Source organism: Mauremys mutica, chromosome 4 (genome assembly GCF_020497125.1).
Source record: "Mauremys mutica isolate MM-2020 ecotype Southern chromosome 4, ASM2049712v1, whole genome shotgun sequence".
Lineage (NCBI taxonomy): Eukaryota > Metazoa > Chordata > Testudines > Geoemydidae > Mauremys > Mauremys mutica.
The window spans coordinates 66,286,190-66,305,664 of record NC_059075.1 but is presented as its reverse complement, the minus strand read 5'-3'; the positions used below and the strand labels follow the sequence as shown (position 1 = coordinate 66,305,664).

Genomic DNA, 19,475 nt, shown 5'->3' with positions numbered 1-19,475 from the left:
AGCCTTTACCAGCGCTGCAACTTGCAAGTGTAGCCAAGCCCTGAGGTTAAAGTCTGCTTTTCTGAATGCCATTGTCCTTATTCTCCTGCTCTCACTCTTTCCCTTAGAACAGTGAAAGCTATCATTTCATGATCAATTTCACCCAAATTGCCTTCCACCTTCAGAATCTCTACTAAGTCCTCCCTGTTGGTCACAAAGACTTCTAAAATGTTTGTCCCCCTGGCTATTTCCTCCACTTTCTAGAAGTTGTTCCCAGTTTTTGGAATGCCAAAAAATTATTGGAATTTTTGTGTTTTGCCATATTACTTCTCTAAGAGATGCCTGGATAGTTAGTCTCCCATTACTACCCAGTCTTGTGTTTTTGGATACTTCAGTTGTTTGTTCTCTTCCTGATTGGTGATCTATAGTAGAACCAAGCCCCACTATGAGGTCACCCCTGTTTTTTTCTCCTTTTATCTTACCTGGAGACTTTCAACTGGCCTCCTTCTGAACCTCAGAACAAATGTAAATATTCTTTATTTCTCTGTGATGCCAAGTAAGTCATACTTTAGCTTTTGTATTAATACACCCAGTTCTTCCTGTTTATTCCCTATATGCCTTGATTTTGTGTATAAATGCCAAAGATGTTGAGCAGATTTCACCACTGATTTCCCTCTTGTTGCTTCTGGGACCCTGCTTTAGTTATTCATGTCTCTTGCAACATCTAATCCTCTTTAACAGCTCACCTTTTTTATGCTTACTGTGGATTTTTGTCACCTGACCCCTTTGAACCTACTTTAAAGTCCTTCTCATTCTTATCTCCTGCTTGCAAGGAGAAAGCCAAGACTGAGATTTGAACTCTTGATTGCTTGTGTGCCAGTTTTCAGTACCCTATCACCCTGCAAGGCCCGCCCTTTGATGAAAACTGTGTGCGGGCTAAGGTATACTCCAGTATTTCCCCATTGACTAGGAGAATTGCTTTTGAAGAATCAAAGATTTAGATCTCGGAGAAAGCCTGAAGATGGGGCTATGTTTCAAGTTATGGGGAGACTACAGACAAGGGTGAGGATCTGAGGGATAATAATAACAATCACTCTCTCTTGTATAGCACTTTTCATCCATAGATCTCAAAGCACTCAATGAGGCTGGTGGGCAGATGCATTAGTAAGGATGGTACTTAATGGCAGCAGAGGACAGTCTCCAGATATACGAGGTCTCATGATCTATTGCTGGACTTGTAACATAGCCACTTCTAAACAGCTAGTTGCTGATAAGCAAGTTAGTGGAAGAAATCCTTGTAAATGTTGGCTTAGGCCTCATCACTGCCTCCAGTTTACTGTTTAACCAGCTATTACAGGACTTTGTCTTTGGAGAATTCTCTGTATGTAGGATGATTACCTTAACTGATCACTCTCCAGTTTCTTGCTTTGCATTTTTAAACACTTCTCTTGTGTAATAATGAATGGAATTGACCTGTGAAATGAATAATTGGGTCAAAATTCAACATTGGCTGTGATTATTAGTTCATCTGTACATTACATTATGCTGCATGATCTAACTGTTTTAGACATAATCAGTTTCCATGATGGAAAATAAATTCTTACATTAAAATGGAACTGCAAAGCTGTATTACATCTCAGACAATAAATAATGTAAATGCATGTATTTTTTCGAAGAAAATCGGGGGGAAACAGTTCTTCCTGCATCTGCAAGGTCCAAGTACTTTTTACCCCTTACAACAGCCAAAAATTATCAACACCTAAAGCAGCAGAGAAGAATGTGGGAGACTAGGTGTTAGGAGTTCTGGATTCTATTTCCAGCTCTACCACTAACTTGCTGTGCAACTTTTCAGCAAGGCCTTTAACCTCTTTTTGTTATCCCTGCGTTCCCTCATTGTCAAAATGGGGAAAATAATCCTGATCTACTGTGCAGGAGTTTGAGACAGATCTGAAAATGATGTAAATTCTCTGGAAATTTCCACCAGCTGAGGATGTGCCCACTAATGTTTGCAAAGTGAATTGAAATTCTCAGATGAAAGACACCACATACAGCCAAGGTATGATATTATTTTTAAATACAGAGAAATTAGTATCGTAAATGTTGGGGGTAATTAAATTAGAAAAGAAGACTATATTTACAGTTCCATTACGTAAGTGACCACTGCTACTCACACATTTCTTTTATATAGGAAACTGATTATGTAGGTTCATGTAATAAGGCTATTTCAAGAGAACCAAAAGGTGAAAGTGACTAGAAATTGCTCAGTGTATTTTCATAGTCCAAAGTGAATGTAGAGCAAAAAGCAAACTGGGTTTTGTTTTAATCATTTCATTTTTAACAATTTCAGGTCACGTACATAACACATGAAGGAAACTTGTTTTCTTTAAATATTGGTAGTCCTCAATGTCTATTTTTCCTGTTTGTTTTTCAGCCAAAGTAATGGGATGCTATAGAGAGAGAGACTATTGTGAGAAACTTCCCAACATGAACTGTGTTAACCTGTGAAACAGAGTCCCAAGAGTGGCAGTGGAAGCTTCATTGCATGGGATATTTACACCTAGATTGGACATAACATCAGAACATGTAATGTAGTGAGCTATCCTCTATTGGGCAGGAGATGGAGTAGATGACCTAACAAGTGTGCTGAGCAAATAATTTATTTACAAAACAAAGTGTGTCAAATTTCACCTCCTCTCTCTCCTGGAATGGTTACAAGTAGATCACAATATTTTGAAATTTAGTTACTCAATTATTGACTAATTTCTTTTAAAATGCCTTTCCTATAATGTGCAAATAGTTTGTTGTAAATAGTCAAAGTTCACATACTGCACTGTTATGTTCAGCAAGCTTCACAGCCACAAACACAGATGAACTGAAATGTGTTCCTAGAATTCAAAGAAATATACATGGTAAGTATTTCCCTCTAATCGCTCAGTTTTGCTGTTATGGATCTCTTCTGCCCCTGGATTGAAAAGATCAATTAAATCACAGAATCATCTCTCCCAAGGACCATGAAGTATCTATTCCCTTTGTAAGTCAAGGGCAATAAACAAAAATTCAAGGAGCCCGTGATCAGTCCGTGACTTTACTAAAAATAACCAGGGACAGGGCTAAGTAGTGGGGAGGAAGAGAGTCCCATTGGGAGGGGGCTGACAGGCCGAGCCCCCTCTCCCAGCAGGGGGCACAGCCCCTGCTCCAGAGCTGGCCACAGCTGCAAGATGGATGCATGGCCCTGGGATGAAAGGGGAGCGCACAGCCTCGCTGCACAGCCCCTGCCACGGGGTAGGGGTACGTGGCCCAGCTGCAGCCCCCCCTGGTGGAACCCATTGGCTGAGGCACAGCAGGGGGGCGCAGCCATGGGGAGCGCACAGCCTGGCTACAGCCCTCCCCCCACCCAAGCCACAGGCCAGGGGCTACAGGGTCTTGTTTCCAGCCATGGTGCCCCAGTTGCAGGGCAGCAACACACAGTCCCACGTCCAGCCCCAGCTTCAGCTGCTGATAGCTAAAGTGGAAGAAGTCATAGAGGTCCGGTAAAGTCATGGAATCTGTCACTGCCGTGACCTCTGTGACTAAACCATAGCCTTAACTCTACAGGATGTCATGGTTATGAACAAGGATGGAGTTTGGGTCTTCTTGTCCAAGAAAATGTCCAAGAAATACAGGCGTGTCCCTGGTTCCCTACCTTATTTACTGTGGTTATAGTGGCAAGGCAGCATCAGTATAATTAAGGTAGCATCATGACATCTGGTTAAAGGTTGACCTGAGTTCTTTTAAAATCTACATGCTTGGTTGGATTTCTTTGACAGTGGGTGTGCCGCAGGAGGGTGCAGGGTAGCGGTAGTGACCCAAATTTGGAGTCATTTGAATGGGGTGGGGGGAAGAAATATAAGCCCCTCCCCAAATAGCAATTGTTCAAAAAGTTTCCAGGTGGAGTTTTTTTCTGCAGCGGTAGAGATCAAACTGTTGCTGTGATGCAGGTCAAATGGGTCTCAGGTGGCCAATTTTTACCCAAGGTAGTGCATGGCATTCACTAAATCTTTAGGGGATCAGATTGCAAATGGTATTTAAGAACATGTTCAATTCTTCACATGCATAGATATACACAGTCTGGAAGAATCATTGTGCACATCCTCTGATAAAAAACAAACAAACCATGAGAGGGTTTCCATGCAGGGAGTTCAAGGGAATGTCCTGACACCATTGTCCCTCAGGGACATCCCACCTCAGACATTTTTAGTCCAAACCTTTTGTACAGCTGTGCAATAACGATTTAATAGTTCATGTTACTTGCTATAAGTTGTCTCTGTTATAACATGTTTTTATTTTATGGGGAGGTTAACTATGAACACAGCAGGATAGTCAGCAGTCGGTCTGACCAAAATTTTTGTTGGATTGTGTGGGAAGGAGCTGGAGACAGAGGATTTGGGGAGAGGAGGGGGCATGCAGAGGGATTGTGGCTGTGGAGGGGTTGGGCAATGAGGATGGGTGGTAGGCAAACTTTAGATTGGTTGGTTGAGGAAAATCTGTATATTACCAGCCCCTGGAGAAAGGCCAGGGGAGAGGAGAGGGAGAGGCTACTTTCTGCTCCTGGGGTAGATTAATGTGGTGTTTCCAAAGACACGCTATGCTGAGGTTTGGAATTGACAGCACAGGTACCTTAACCACTGAGGGGGTACATTGCCAGGGTTGCCAGCATGTGGATTCTGGCTGATTCCTGGCTCATGAGGTTGCAGAAGTTTGCTGGAGAGCGAGGAGTATACCATGACATAGGGATTGCTGACTACAGGCTCATTTGGCTCGGTATACAAATTGCAGGACACGATATGTACAACTGCCTAGGTGATTACTAACTCACACCAACCACATAGCATCTCCTGCTCATAAATCTAGGAAATTCAATGACAAAAAAATACATCAACACAGTAGCTGCCACTACTGCAGCACCCTCCTAGCTTTCCCCTCAGCTTCCCGTAGGCAACCACCAGCTTCCCTCCTCTATCCTCAGCCGTAGCTACCAAGATTTGCATAACTCCATGTCCTACCTCGTCCTCCCACACACACTGCTTGGGGCAGAATGTGTGGATCATAAACTGAGATTTGTTATATGCTAATTTATAGATATGGATTAAATAATTTGCATAGAATGGAGCTGCCCACAACTTGGCCACTATGAGAACTCCAATGAGTACTTGAGGTAGGCCTCCCCATATACAAAGTCAAATTAATAGAGAGTTGCAGATCTATCTGTCTGATTCCAGTTAACGTCAGTGGTGAGTCTATAGACTGCAGGCAACTACTGACTTGGCCTAGGCAGGTGGCTGTGTTTCTCCTCACCTCCCATGCACCACCAGTTTGCAGCAGGCACCGGAAGACAAATGGGAGCCTGTTTTTGATGAGGATGACAAAAGATGGAAAGGGTGAGCCAGGAGGATGAGATCTAGGAAGTGAAGAGGGGAGGAGGAATAGACTGAAAGATGGAAGAGAAGAAAGGAAGAAACAGAGGAGAATGTGGGGGAAAGAGAAAACTAAAGTATAGGAACAGAAAACCCAGCAGGAGCTGGGGGTAGAGAAACAAAAAGACAAGAGCGTGACATATTGTAGGCACTCAGTGCTGGGGAGTTTTTTTTAGAAGGAGCTGGGTCTGCAGACACAGGAAGAAAAGAATGAAGGGGACACAGATGAGCAAATAATTTTCTCTCACCTTTTACTGTCATATTGCCTGGGTTGCATTCTGAAATGGCAAAGGCTGGGATGATACTTGGTATAGGTTGAGGACAAGGCACTTCTTCTCTCCCCAGCTGCCACGTCCTCTCTTGCACACTACCCTGGCCACTATCCTTGCCACAGTTCTCCCAGTTTTGCATTTTGAAAAGTTGGACAGCCTACTTGTACCAAAAGCCCCAAGCCTTTACCCCTTGAACTAAAGGAGAATTACCATTAGCGCTGAAACATCCAGTAGAGAGCACTGGTAACACATGGTCATTTAGCCAGTATGTTGCATAGATATACCCAAACCTCCAGGTGAGAAATCTTATTTAAAATAATGACTTTGCCCCAGAACTCTGATCATAACCTTTGATTAGTGCTTCCCAAAGTATTTTCAGGTTTCTTAATCTGTATTCTGTTAAAGGTCAACCAACAACTGCAAAGCTTAAAATGAAAAGTGAGTTAAGGTAAGAAATACAGACTGACTGTCCCCACTAACCTGATTATGAAGGGCACTCAGACAAAAATGAGCGATAATTAACCTTTGTAAAAGTTAATTATTCCCTGCACAATCCTCTGGTGCTTCTTGATTTGGTAAAGACTTCTCAGAATACATTACTCTGTGACATGAGAATCATGGTATCTGGTATCGATGTCGCAAAAAGATGCATTCTGGGATGTCTTTAGTAAAGGAGGAAGTGCCAGAGAATTTCAGAGAGGGAGAGAAAGGTTGAGGAAAAGCTAGCTATAACTTATTCCTGCTTGAAAGCCTCTCACAACCTGTGTAAGGGGGACATATTTTTGAGCTTAAATAAATTTACATTTTCTTTTTGCAATTCATGTTTTGAAAAACCCTCTAGGCATTATTTTGCTTTCATTTTTCTATACATACTTCCCACTTTTCCTCAAAAAAATGTTTTTCCCTCACTAGTTTATTAAATACTAGGCTCGAAAGGCCAAAATGATGGCAGCGCTATTGCAATATGAAATTATGCCTCCTGTGTGCAGACAATTACAAGTCCTTTTTTGAAAACCATAATCACTTGAAAGAGAATTGCCTAAAGTACTAGTTTTGACTTAGGTAGCAATGTGTTGATGCCAAGTGGCAGAGGGCACAGGGGATGAATAGAGTTTTACAGAGATCCAAAAGGTTATGCATAATAGTTTATCAAAAGATGTTGTGTGAGGTCTCTACTGAGACAAGTCATCATAATCACTGCTAAATGTACGAACTGATAATATTTAAGAAGTTATGTATCTATTCTAAAAATAACGTTATTCAGATCTTGGAGTTAAAGCAAGTCACCAGAAGGTGACGTACCTTGGAAAACATTCCTTTGAGGCAGGAGGTAACAGACACTTATCTCCCTGTCTGGTCATCTATGTATTATATGCCTCAAAATGTATGTCTGTTTATATACTGAGCCACAAGCAGAATAAGAGACTGGATACAAAAAAGGAAATCTTTTGTTAATGAATAAAGACAACAGTTAATTCTGGTATATCTTTGGATATAAGGAAACATGGATCCTTCACCAAGGAGGCAAACTGACTGAGTGCTTGTCTCATGAAAGGGTCATAGCCAGCTTGGCTGTACACTGCTGCAAGGACTTTTGGATGAGCAATACTTGGATAGACATGAGAGTATCTTGTTAGGCTCTACGCTTTGTTAAACAAACTAATCCCTTAGTTTCACTATAAACATATTTAAGTACTGTGTGTTGAGTGAAGTGGTGATCTGGTGTAACTGGTGAGCTGGCGTGTACTGCTTCTTTGAAAGCAGCTGATCTGTGAATACTGAGAGTGCCCAGTGAACCAGGGACTGACCGCTCCAGGGAGATATTAGAGAGCTTGAGGAGGGTTGGGGTGTGTAATTGCTAACCTGTAAAGTAACAGCAGGGCTTGCAAAGCCTATAGGGGAAGGCTTGTGTCGCCCGTGACTGGTGGAATTGGGGAGGTGACCCACAGCAAGCACAGACAAGACTTCCTCTTGCTAAGGGTAGGTGGCAGTGGGGTGCCTCACAACCCTAGGTACCACCGGGAAGCAATACCATGAGTATATAGGGGTTGATTATAAATGTTGGGTGAAAGCTTTTATGTAGAAATTAAATCAGGGAACAGGACCGCAGAAATCCTGGGTTCCAATCCAAGTTCTGTTACTATGTGACTTTGGGTAAGGTCATTTAAACTTTGTGCCTCCATTTACCTATCTGTAAAACAAGTGGAAACATTTTTAGCTACCTCATAAGAGAGAGGGGTGTTGTGAGGCCATTAGTACTTTTATAGCAGCCAATATATATGAAGTATTACGGTTGCCTCTGATGTAGCTTCTCTATGTATGGTTTTTAGTTTTTTGTTTTTTAAGGTAAAATTGAGCAGTTGCAATTCAGCACAAAACTAGAAATTAGCCCAAACCAAATCACCTGATCTGAATACTGCTGAACTCAGAGGTGTTAAAAATCCACACCAGGATCAGGACTTGAATTTCGCAAATGTGGCCTTTCTTTAAAACAGATTAAACCAAAGTCCTGTGCCCAAATACTCCCACATCCTCAAATATAGATCTGAATCTAAACTTTTGAGTCTTCTCCATACAAGGCCAGATAATTACTCTTCCACTAAAGTGTTTTCTGAGGACTGGGAATAAAGCTTTTAGAGCAAGAGTGATGTAAATGTGAAACATGTCAAACGCTTATACTAGGGACAGGGTAAGTCCAGTTGTCTGTGAGAGTATTGGAAGCAGGACCTGGAGATTTTTCTGAGGAAAAGTGGGAAGTGTGTGTGTGAGGAGGAAAAAAAGAAAATAATGCCTAGAGGGTCATTTAACAAGTGAATTGCAAACTGGGAGCTAAAATGTTCATTCTACATTCAGCTGCTGGGGAAGTGAGGAAGGGAATGTAAATACAGCTAACCACCCAGAAGCAAACTACCAACATGATATATGCCATCATGTGCCAGCAATGCCCCTCTGCCATGTACATTGGCCAAACCGGACAGTCTCTACGCAAAAGAATAAATGGACACAAATCTGACATCAGGAATCATAACATTCAAAAACCAGTGGGAGAACACTTCAACCTCTCTAACCACTCAGTGACAGACTTGAAGGTGGCAATTTTGCAACAAAAAAACTTCAAAAACAGACTCCAAAGAGGAACTGAAGAACTCGAATTAATATGCAAATTAGATACAATTAACTCTGGCCTAAACAGAGACTGGGAATGGTTGGGTCATTACACTAATTGAATCTATTTCCCTATGTTAAGTTCTCCTCACACCTTCTATGGGCCATCTTAATTATCACTTCAAAAAGATTTTTTTCCTCCTGCTGATGATAGCTCATCTCAATTGATTAGACTTTTCCTGTTGTTACGCATACTTCCACCTTTTCATGTTCTCTGTATGTATAAATATCTCCTGTCTGTGTGTTCCATTCTATGCATTCGAAGAAGTGAGCTGTAGCTCACGAAAGCTCATGCTAAAATAAATTTGTTAGTCTTTAAGGTGCCACAAGTACTCCTGTTCTTTTTATGCATTTTAAGAGAGATACTGTCTGAAATCCAAAAACCTGTCAACCTGGCTAAATCAAAAAGGGTCAGAACTGCTAATTCTTAACTCTTTCTTGTCAAATAACTTCCTGTTATCAAGTTAGTCAAGGTAATTAATTATAGAAAATGTCCAGACACAGCAATTTGACCATACATGTTAAAAAGACAAGAGCTGGCTAAATTCAATGCGAGTGACCGGAAAAGCGCACCAATTTGCCAGGAGAAGCTTAAAGGTGTCCCACTAAGAATTCATTTAAACTCGTACAAAGGAAGCTAATGCAGCCTGTAAGATACTCTTAACAATTTTATTGCCATCTAAGAACTTCATGGATGTCACTACACTGTCCCAGTGCTGCTCTTGTCTCTTACTGGGTCACTTTCCAAACCCCACCCTCCACCAGTGATATCAGCCTTGATGATGCCCATATTTCTGCTTCTCCCACAAATGTTTTCTTCCACACTGCCCCTTACACAGGGCCAGCTTTAGGCCTATTCCACCAATTCCCCCGAATCGGGTCCTGCGCCTAAGAGGGCCCCGCGCCCAGTGAGAATCCCTTCCCTGGCTAGAGGCACCTTTTTAATTTTTACTCACCTGGCGGCGCTTTGGGTCTTCAGCGGCACTTCGGCGGCGGGTCCTTGAGTGCCACTGAAGACCTGGAGAGAGTGAAGGACCCGCTGCCAAAGTGCTGCTGAAGACTCGGAGCACCGCCCGGTGAGTACAAGCCCCCTGTGTTTTTTTACGTGTTTTTTTTTTTTTTAAGTCATCCCTGCTGGGGCCCTGTCGAAACTGTTTGAATTGGGCTCCACACTTCCTAAAGCCGGCCCTGCCCTTACATATCTAGTGCCCTCCCTGAACAGATCCATTAGGCTACTGCCACCCTCATGACACTTCTGCTGTTATGCCTTTAAGAAATCGCCAGCTAATGACAAGCACGCTGATCTCCAGTCAGGTATAGTTGAGTTTATTTAGTTATTTGTAAAAGGAAGCAGCTTTATATGATTCAAACCCACAGGATGTGCACACTGTTAACCTAAGTGACTATGTGGCCTTATTACCTTTGCCCTTGTCCTTCCCCTCATGACAACTCCTCTTTGTTACACTCTCTCATTGCACCTTGACTTAAAATGAATTGAAAGGGCAAAGATCTTGTTTTTCACGTGTGACTGTACAGCACCTAAAACAATGGTGCCTTTGGATGCTACCATAATACTTCTGCCAATAGCCGCAGTAGCCATTCAAATTTCACAGACCCAGTGTAGATATAATTCAGATCCTCCTGCTTCATAAGTACAGATCTCTTCCACCTCAGCTACTAGAAAAGAGAATCTCCATCAACAGCATAGGATCTATGACATACAGGTGAGAAGCTTTGACTCCATATAGTATAGGCCAGTGCTACAGACACTAGCTAGTTCATTACAATACATGTCATTTCTCCCTATGCAAAACAGATACCTTCCCTGATGCTGCACATATAATTACTCATGATTCCTTTGTCAAAATGGCTATGAATAGTTCCATATGCCTGCATTAGCTCAGTGCCATTTCCTCATTATGCCACTTACAGAGAAATGGTTTTGTGCATCTCCCTCTCTCTCTCTCTCTCTCTCTCTCTCTTCCTCCTCTGCTGTCCCTTGATTTCCACCACCCAGGACTGTAATTGTAATTCTACTCTGTTCCCACAAGTGCAGTGGGGTCTGCAGGAAATTATGTCACTAATTAAACTATTCAGGAGTGTACAAAAGCTATAAACCATAAAAACTCAGTCTGTGTTAAAATTCACTTGACATGCACGATCATTGCTATTTAGATGCCAGTGTGGTTATTAAATGGATTTAGAACTTCTACCAAAAGGCAGTACAGAATGAGAATTGTCTGAAGGGCTAAAGGTTGTTGCCTCCAAAAATTACAGTGTTCTTGCAATAGGGGAACACAAGTACAAGGAAAAAGATTATTCCATAATTGTGTTGCTCTTCTAAACATGAACTAAATCAAGTACACGTGTTTTACATAATGTCTTAAAGCAGAGACAAGGTGGGTGAAGTAGTATCTTTTATTGGAACAACTTCTGTTGGTGAGAGTGACAAGCTTCTGAGCTTACACAGAACTCTTCTTCAGGTCTGGGAAATGTACTCAGAGAGTATGTCTACACTACAATTAGACACCCATGGCTGAATCAGGCTCGGGCTAGTCTACACTGGCAATGCTAAAGCGCTGCCGCAGCAGCCATTTAACGTGGCTTGTGTGGTCGTGGCAGATCACTGGGAGAGAGCTCTCCCAGTGCTCTAAAAAAACCACCTCCACAAGGGGCGCAGCTCCCAGCACTGGTGCACTGTCTACACTGGCACTTTACAGCACTGAAACTTGCTGCGCTCGGGGGTGGGGGGGTTTAACACCCCTGAGCGAGAAAGTTGCAGCGCTGTAAATTGCCAGTGTAGACAAGCCCTTGGGCTAAGCGTCTGTTTAATTGCAGTGTAGATCTTTGGGCTCGGGTTGCAGCCAAAGCTTATTTTCTTGCTCTTCAATATAATAGCTAATAAAAACTAATAGTATTTAAATAACACATATATTCAGGTCCATATTGGGGTGCACCCAATCTTTCTCCTGCACTCACAAACACACCTGAGTACATCTAAATTAAGCATGCAAGTCAAGTTATGTGCTCATGGCCAGTTAGACACATAAATGGGCCATGTGGTTTTCAAATAGCAGATCTGCATGCACCCATGAGGTATTTGTGCATATACGTTAGGCACATGAAAACATACACACAGTCGCACTAGCCTAACTTTTAAAATCTTTGTATGTTAGAGATATTGTGAGGCCATTCTAGAATGGTGGGATTTGCAAGGCAGTTAGCAGTATGAAATTGCATCCACAAATCCATTGGGCAGCCAGAGACCAGAATACATGAATGATTTACACATGCTGAGGATGCTCATGTAGGTGCAAAAAGCTGATGGAATGGGGCACTGAGGTTTCTTTTCCGTTTTATCCAGCAACTTTGCTCTAATTTACTGTGAACTTCTTCATCTTCATCTATTTCCAGCTGGCTTCTAAGTGTAAGGGAAGAGGAGACAACTGTTGGTGGCACCAGGCATGGCCCACTATTAACAGAAGGGTGGAAAACAACAGTGCCAATAAAGCCTCCCTGTATTAGGCCTAAATAAACCAAAGTTGCCTTACGCTTGCCCACAGTGCGCCCATGTTTAAACTCGGATCGACCTTACAAGTTAGTAACCGAGAATGGAATGTGTTATCAGTGCAGCACTGATACCAGAAGGCAATTCCTGCTTGCACCTGGATAGCACAGAGGGAGTTAAACAAAATAACCGGTCGGGAAAAAGTTACTAACGAGATAATATGTTTTCTGCCAAGTATGATTTAACCTGTTTAGTGTAATTGTTACTTTATAATGTATCTGCTATATGGGAACTAGAAGGGGGGGAAGAAGAGGGGGGGGAAGGGGGGCTGGGCAGGGGGGGTAATAGAGATGCTTAGCTGAAATCATGTATAAAGAGAGAAAGCTGCTTGTATGGAGTGTGCTTGATTTGAGACGTGTGTGTCTCCGAGCATCCTGCTATTTGAGATCTCAAATAAAACTTTTTCTGCATTCTCCACCTTGGTGTGTCAATTGGAGCGAGGCACACTGGGCAACGAACCACTGTTGCTGTCGCCTCAGGCCTTTGTGCCGGCAACACAACTGCAATATTTCCAACATCCAGAGATCAAAATTCAGAGGTTGGACCCCCTTAAGAGATCAAAAATCACAAGTCAAACTCCAAAAATCATGAGGTTGTTTTGTTTTTTTTTAAAGAGTATTCTGTGTTTTTCTGGTCTATCTTTTGATTTCTGAACTCTCCCTGCTCATTCTGTCTGTTACAGCTCCATTTTGTTCTTACAGCTGTCCCCTTACTCCATTTTGTTCTTGTTTTCCTCCTGTGGCCGCCCCTCCCTGGCTGTTAAGTTGTTTACCAGGGCCTCTGCCCTTCTCAAAGGGAGGGCCCCTTAAGTTATTTAACCAGAGCCATTGCCCTTCTCAAAGGGATGGCCACTTATGCTAAGTGGGACCACTGCCCTGTTCAAAGGGTTAGTCCTGTTATCACCTTGTTAAAACCTGGGCTTGGTGTAGGGTGGCCACTGTTCAGAGCTGCAAGACCTATTGTGTTTTTAGGATCCTGGGCATGAGTCATACCTCTGGGCTCAGGGCTAGTCCAAACATGCCTCTGTGGCTGCCTGCAGTTTTTCTCTGCCTCCCTCCTCCCTGTAAGAGGGGGAGCCAATCAGAGTTACTGGCGGGAAGCTGCCAGGGTTTGCCTTTAAAAACAGACATTTTTTTGAACAGACTTCAGAAAGGTTCTTGCATTGCTGCCTGGTCTGATCAACCAGGGGTTCTGGGGGTCCTTTCTCCGCTCTCGTTTTATTTTTGAGCGTACCCCCGTTTTTGAAACCCCCCCCCCGAAGAACGAATTGCTGCCTGAGAGCTCTTCTGATTATCAAGACTGTACCAAGCCTTCTGATGTGCTTGCTGTTTCTGCCTCTGCTGCTGCCTTGGGGGATGGTAAGAATCCCTCTGTGAAACTTTCTATACTTTTATTTTATTATTTTAGCTGCTGGCTCTGTCTCCCCAGCACACAGACTCAAGCTAAACCTTGGTCTGTGTCCTAAAACCTCTCTCTTAAACCCCGTGGCACTCTGCCACTGAAAATAAGTTTGTGCTGCTGCTAAGTTCTGCTCCTGTGGGCTTTGCCTTGGACTGTTTTCAGCTGTATCCACTGCTGCAGTCACCCCCCCACCCACACACACACACTCTTTGGAGCTGTATCCTGGACACACACCACGCAGCCCTCTGGAACTATCCTTAGCATAAGGTGCACCCATTAAGTTAAGTTTAGCATTATATTTTGTAAGTTAGGCTTAGAGAATTGTTGCATTGTGTTTTAATTTGTGTAGTCTTGGTTAAGTTAGCTCATAGATAAGATTTTGCTGTGTTCTGTATAATTGTAATTGTCTGTCTTCCCACTGCAAACACCCCCCCCCCCAGCTTCTCTGTGTCTGTCTACCTTGTTACACTCTCTCTGCTGCTTAAGCTTGCAGCCTGTTTGTTCTGTCTCACTAAGTTTAAATCTCTAGCATAAAACCCCATTGGTTACTTTCTTCCTCTCTGATACCCCTCACATTCTACATTTACACCACTGTGACACATTTTTACCTGAAATTGTTTGTTATTTAACACATTTTATCCATAACTGTTAGTTGGTTATATGCTGCTGTGACACACCTTTTTACATAGAAATCGCTAGCTACCTGTTACATTTATACCTCAGTGTTAACTGATTACCCACTGTATTGTATCCTACTGTGTTGTACCCCACTATTGAAACCCCCTTACTGTTCACCAAAAAAGAAACCCCTCCCCAATTGTCTACCTTAACAACCCCATACCCCTCACTATTGAATTTTCCCTGTTTTTGTATTTGCTTAATAAAGTTTATTTTGCACCTCACCCGTGTGGTAATTGCTCCCCAAGATCCCATATACCTGCTGGCAGGGACAGAGTGATGCACACTCCCTGAAGGTGATTTTGGCCCCAGCAGAAGGAGCTCTCACCCTTTCTGCCTGACAATTAATTAGGTTCCCGTGCAGTCTGCACACCCATCAGTTCAGCCCACCCAACCTCAACTCCACCATAACATTTCCTAAACATCATGTTAATGAAGGTTAAGGTACTCAGAAACAAGGAAATTACAAGATTAAAGTTGCCCCATCATCTTTAACTCTACCCTCCTGTGCATATATATTATTATTGTGTTTAATTACACATCTCATTCATTGCGGATGTTGGATGGTGTGTAGTGAATGAATCAAAAGAACCACACAATTAGGATAAAAAATAACTATTGAACAGCCTCATTCACTGTGCACTGTCTATGCTATAGAATGAATGAAGCAGAAGTCTTTCAGAAAAAAAAGTGTGATTGTATATTTAAAGACTGTATTGTGTTATATACACAAGGAAGCTGAGGGTACGTCTACACTACAAGACTATTTCGAATCTACTTAATTCGAATTTGTGGAATCGACCTTATGAAGTCGAATTTGTGTATCCACACTAAATACAGTAATTCGACTGTCTGAGTCCACAGTAACGGGGCCAGCGTCGACTTTGGAAGCGATGCACTGTGGGAAGCTATCCCACAGTTCCCGCAGTCCCCGCTGCCCAGTGGAATGCTGGGTAGAGCCCCCAATGCCTGCTGGGGGAAAAAATGTGTCAAGGGTGGTTTTGGGTAACTGTCATCATTGAACCGTCACTCCCGCCCTCTCTCCTTGAAAGCGCTGGCGGGAAATCTGTTCACGCCCTTCTCTGGTCGGTTACAGCTCGGACGCCACAGCACTGCGAGCATGGAGCCCGCTGCGATCATCGCTGCACTTATGGCCGTTGTCAACTCCTCGCACCTTATCGTCCACCTCTTCCACAGTCAGCTGCTGAGAAATCGGGCAAGGAGGCTCCGGCAGCGCAGTGAGGACAGGAAGTCACAGAGTGGCGCAGACCTCTCACAAAGCAGGGTACGCCGCGCAGTGGAGATCATGGTGGCAATGGGTCAAGTTCATGGTGTGGAACGGCGATTCTGGGCCCGGGAAACAAGCACGGACTGGTGGGACCGCATAGTGCTGCAGGTCTGGGATGAATCACAGTGGCTGCGAAACTTCAGGATGCGTAAGGGCACTTTCCTTGAACTCTGTGACTTGCTGTCCCCTGCCCTTAAGCGCCAGGACACCCGGATGCGAGCAGCCCTGACTGTGCAGAAGCGAGTGGCCATAGCCCTCTGGAAACTTGCAACGCCAGACAGCTACCGGTCAGTAGCGAACCACTTTGGCTTGGGCAAATCTACCGTACGGCTTGCTGTGATTCAAGTAGCCCACGCAATCGTTGAGCAACTGTTCTCAAAGGTAGTGACCCTGGGAAACGTCCAGGTCGTCATAGATGGCTTCGGCGCGATGGGATTCCCAAACTGCGGTGGGGCTATAGATGGCACTCACATCCCTATCCTGGGACCGGCCCACCAGGCCAGCGAGTACATTAACCGAAAGGGCTACTTTTCTATGGTGCTGCAAGCACTGGTGGACCATAGGGGATGCTTTACCAACATCTACGTCAGGTGGCCGGGCAAGGTTCATGACGCGCGTGTGTTCAGGAACTCTGGTCTGTTTAAACGCCTCCAGGCAGGTAGTTTCTTCCCGGACCACAAAATAACGGTTGGGGATGTGCAGATGCCTACAGTGATCCTCGGGGACCCAGCCTACCCGCTAATGCCCTCTCTCATGAAGCCCTATACAGGCGCCTTGGACAGTGAGAAGGAACTCTTCAACTACCGGCTGAGCAAGTGCAGAATGGTGGTGGAGTGTGCTTTCGGACGTCTCAAGGGGAGATGGCGGAGCTTACTGACTCGCTCGGACCTCAGCGAAAAAAATATCCCCGTTGTTATTGCTGCTTGCTGTGTGCTCCACAATCTCTGTGAGAGCAAGGGGGAGACCTTTATGGCTGGATGGGAGGTTGAGGCCAATCGCCTGGCTGCTGATTACGCTCAGCCAGACACCCGTGCCGACAGAAGATCCCAGCGGGAAGCGCTGTGCATCCGGGAGGCTTTGAAAGATAGGTTACCCTGCTCTCCGAGGAACCTATGACTCTCCAGTTGATTTACAGAGAAGCTGAACCTGAGCCTGTTTCAGTGACTGTTGACTTCGATCTGCGGTTACATACCCCGTTCTCCAGGTTTCCCCCCTTCCAACACACGTTTTAAAATAACTTTAATGGAACACTGATTATTAATAAAGTTTTCTTTAATTATGAATTCCTGTTCAAGGGTTGAAACATGGACGCGGACTGTGGTGGGTACGGTGTGCACTGATGTCCAGACCGCTTCTACACTAGAGGAATGACAGGCTCCTGCTCCTACAGCGGTCTCTGGGGGGAGGACGGTTGCAGGTGGGTGTGCAGGAAGGGGTGGGTTTGCAGGAAGGGGTGAGGGGTGCCGTCTTTGGGACGGAGTTTGGATGCAGGCTCTGGGCTGGGGGTTGGGGCGTAGGAAGGGGTGAGGGGTGTGTGGGAAGGGTGAGTATGTGTCCGTGGATGAGGGCTCTTGCTGGGGCTCAGGGCATCGGAGAGGCTCGTGGCTAGGGGGGAAGGGCATGGTAAGGGCAGCCTGCCTTGCCATTTGTGGATGTCAGGCGCTAGGACCCTGGGGCAGCATACACCTCACAGACTGACCCGGGGCAGCATTCACCTCCGAGAATGACCCTAGTGCCTAGTGACTGCAGTCTGTGTGTGTCCTGCTGTTGATCCTGCCCCCAAGACTGTACCCTGGTAATGGAGGCTGTCCTATGCAATTAAAAAACCCCTCCCCCCCCCTTCACACAAAGTCTTCTGACAAGGAAAACGTGACGGAAACAGTGAATAACAACAAACTACTTTTAATACTCAACTACACAGTGGGGGGATGAAACTTGGATTTGGGACTGGGTGATCCAGGAAGGGAAGCACTTCTCATACTTTAGGGAATGAGAGCTGTTTGGTACATGAGCGCTCTGCTGGGGTGGAGTGACAGTTTTCACGGCCCCTAGCGCCCCTCCTTCTTGTGATTTTTGGTGAGGGCGGGACAGGACTTTGTGGCGGGGGAAGGCGGTTGCAGATACAGTTCAGGGGGGCTCTCTGCTCCTGCCTGCGGTCCTGCAGAACATCTACAAGGCGCTGGAGCGTGTCCGTTTGCTCCCTCATTAGCCCAAGCAGCGTTTGAGTCGCCTGCTGGTCTTCCTGCCGCCACCTGTCCTCCCGTTCGCTGTGTGAGCGCTGGTGCTGACATAGGGTCTCCCTCCACTGTCTCTGCTCGGCCGCCTCGGCTCTGGAGCAAGCCATCAGTTCAGAGAACATGTCATCCCTAGTCTTTTTCTTTCGCCGCCTAATCTGCGCCAGCCTCTGTGAGGGGGATGCCGGGGCAGTTCGTGAAAGAGCCGCAGCTGTGTGATGGGAAAAAGGAAGTGATTTCCTTGAAAAGATACATGTTTGCGAACACTGAACACAGTCTAGTCAGTTTCTGTGAACAAGACCATACAGGGCACCTAGTCTCACGAGCTCTCAGGACAAGTTCGAGATTTCGGAATACGCTTTCATTGGCTGCGGTCTTGCACAGGAGATCGGACAAGCGGGGCGGTACAGCTGAATCCGTGTAGCAGCCAGGCCTGGTAAGCACTACACTATAGGCTGCTTAACAGTTAATGGATAGCTGTGCCCTCCCGCTGAAGGCAATCTGTAAAGCATAAAGTCTGACCCTGTTCCAGCCCCTCGCGGCTGTGCCCGGGAAAGATCACTGTATGCTTTTCCTCTGCGGCCTCCAACACGTGGCTGTTAAACGAAGGTCATTGCTATGCAAAGTAAAAGTCAAGCATTCACAATAGTAACAGTACACTAATTGCCCTAATTAGATGCAGCATTCGCCGAACGAGATTACCCTGAGGCGGGTCACTCGGAGAGAGAGAGAGAGGATGCTGCTAGAATCCCTGCACAGACCAGGACCGTACGCTGCAATGCTGGTGGAGGCAATGATTCCGCTGTACATTAGGATGGCCTGGCGCAGAAGAGTGTGCTTCCACGGAGCACCAAATAAGGCACCTCTCCCCAGGAACCTCCTGCGGAGACTTTTCGAGCTGCTCTCCGAGAGCTTCGTGGAAGTGTCCCAAGAGGATTTCTGTTCCATCCCTATATGTGTGGACCTTCTCTTTATATAGTTTTTTTTAAGGAAAAGTTTTTATATAGTTTTTACATATTTTTTATTCCTGTTTTTTAAAAAATAAATGTTTCCATGTTTATAGCACTTACCGACTGATCCTTCCCCTGATTCGGAGTCCGGGTTAACGGCCGGGGAGGGTTGGTAGGGGATCTCTGTGAGGGTGATGAAGAGATCCTGGCTGTCGGGGAAAGCGGTATTGTAAGCGCTGTCGCCTGCGTCGTCCTCCACAAACCCTTCCTCATCTTCCCCATCGGCGAACATCGCCGAGGAACTGCCCCTCGACACTATCCCATACTCAGAGTCCACGGTCACTGGTGGGGCAGTGGTGGCAGACCCACCTAGAATGGCATGCAGTGCCTCGTAGAAGCGGCATGTCTGGGGCTGTGCTCCGGAGCGTCCGTTTGCCGCTCTGACTTTTTGGTAGCCTTGTCTCAGGTCCTTGATTTTCACGCGGCA

At 45.0% G+C, this 19,475-nt stretch overlaps 1 long non-coding RNA gene across 4 annotated transcripts in view; it reads right to left on the bottom strand.

Moving 5' to 3' along the window:
- Positions 1-19,475, bottom strand: part of LOC123369404 — a 154,158-nt gene that overhangs the window by 24,259 nt on the left and 110,424 nt on the right. For 2 of the 4 annotated variants that reach the window (XR_006579024.1, XR_006579033.1), the window contains 2 exons: positions 2,806-2,864; positions 1,378-1,452 (listed from right to left, as the gene is read on the bottom strand). The exons of 1 other annotated variant lie outside the window; for it this stretch is intronic. This is a non-coding gene — a long non-coding RNA (uncharacterized LOC123369404). Of the gene's footprint in view, positions 1-1,377; positions 1,453-2,805; positions 2,865-19,475 lie in introns of those variants that run through there. One more of the 4 variants, XR_006579028.1, reaches the window with a different exon arrangement.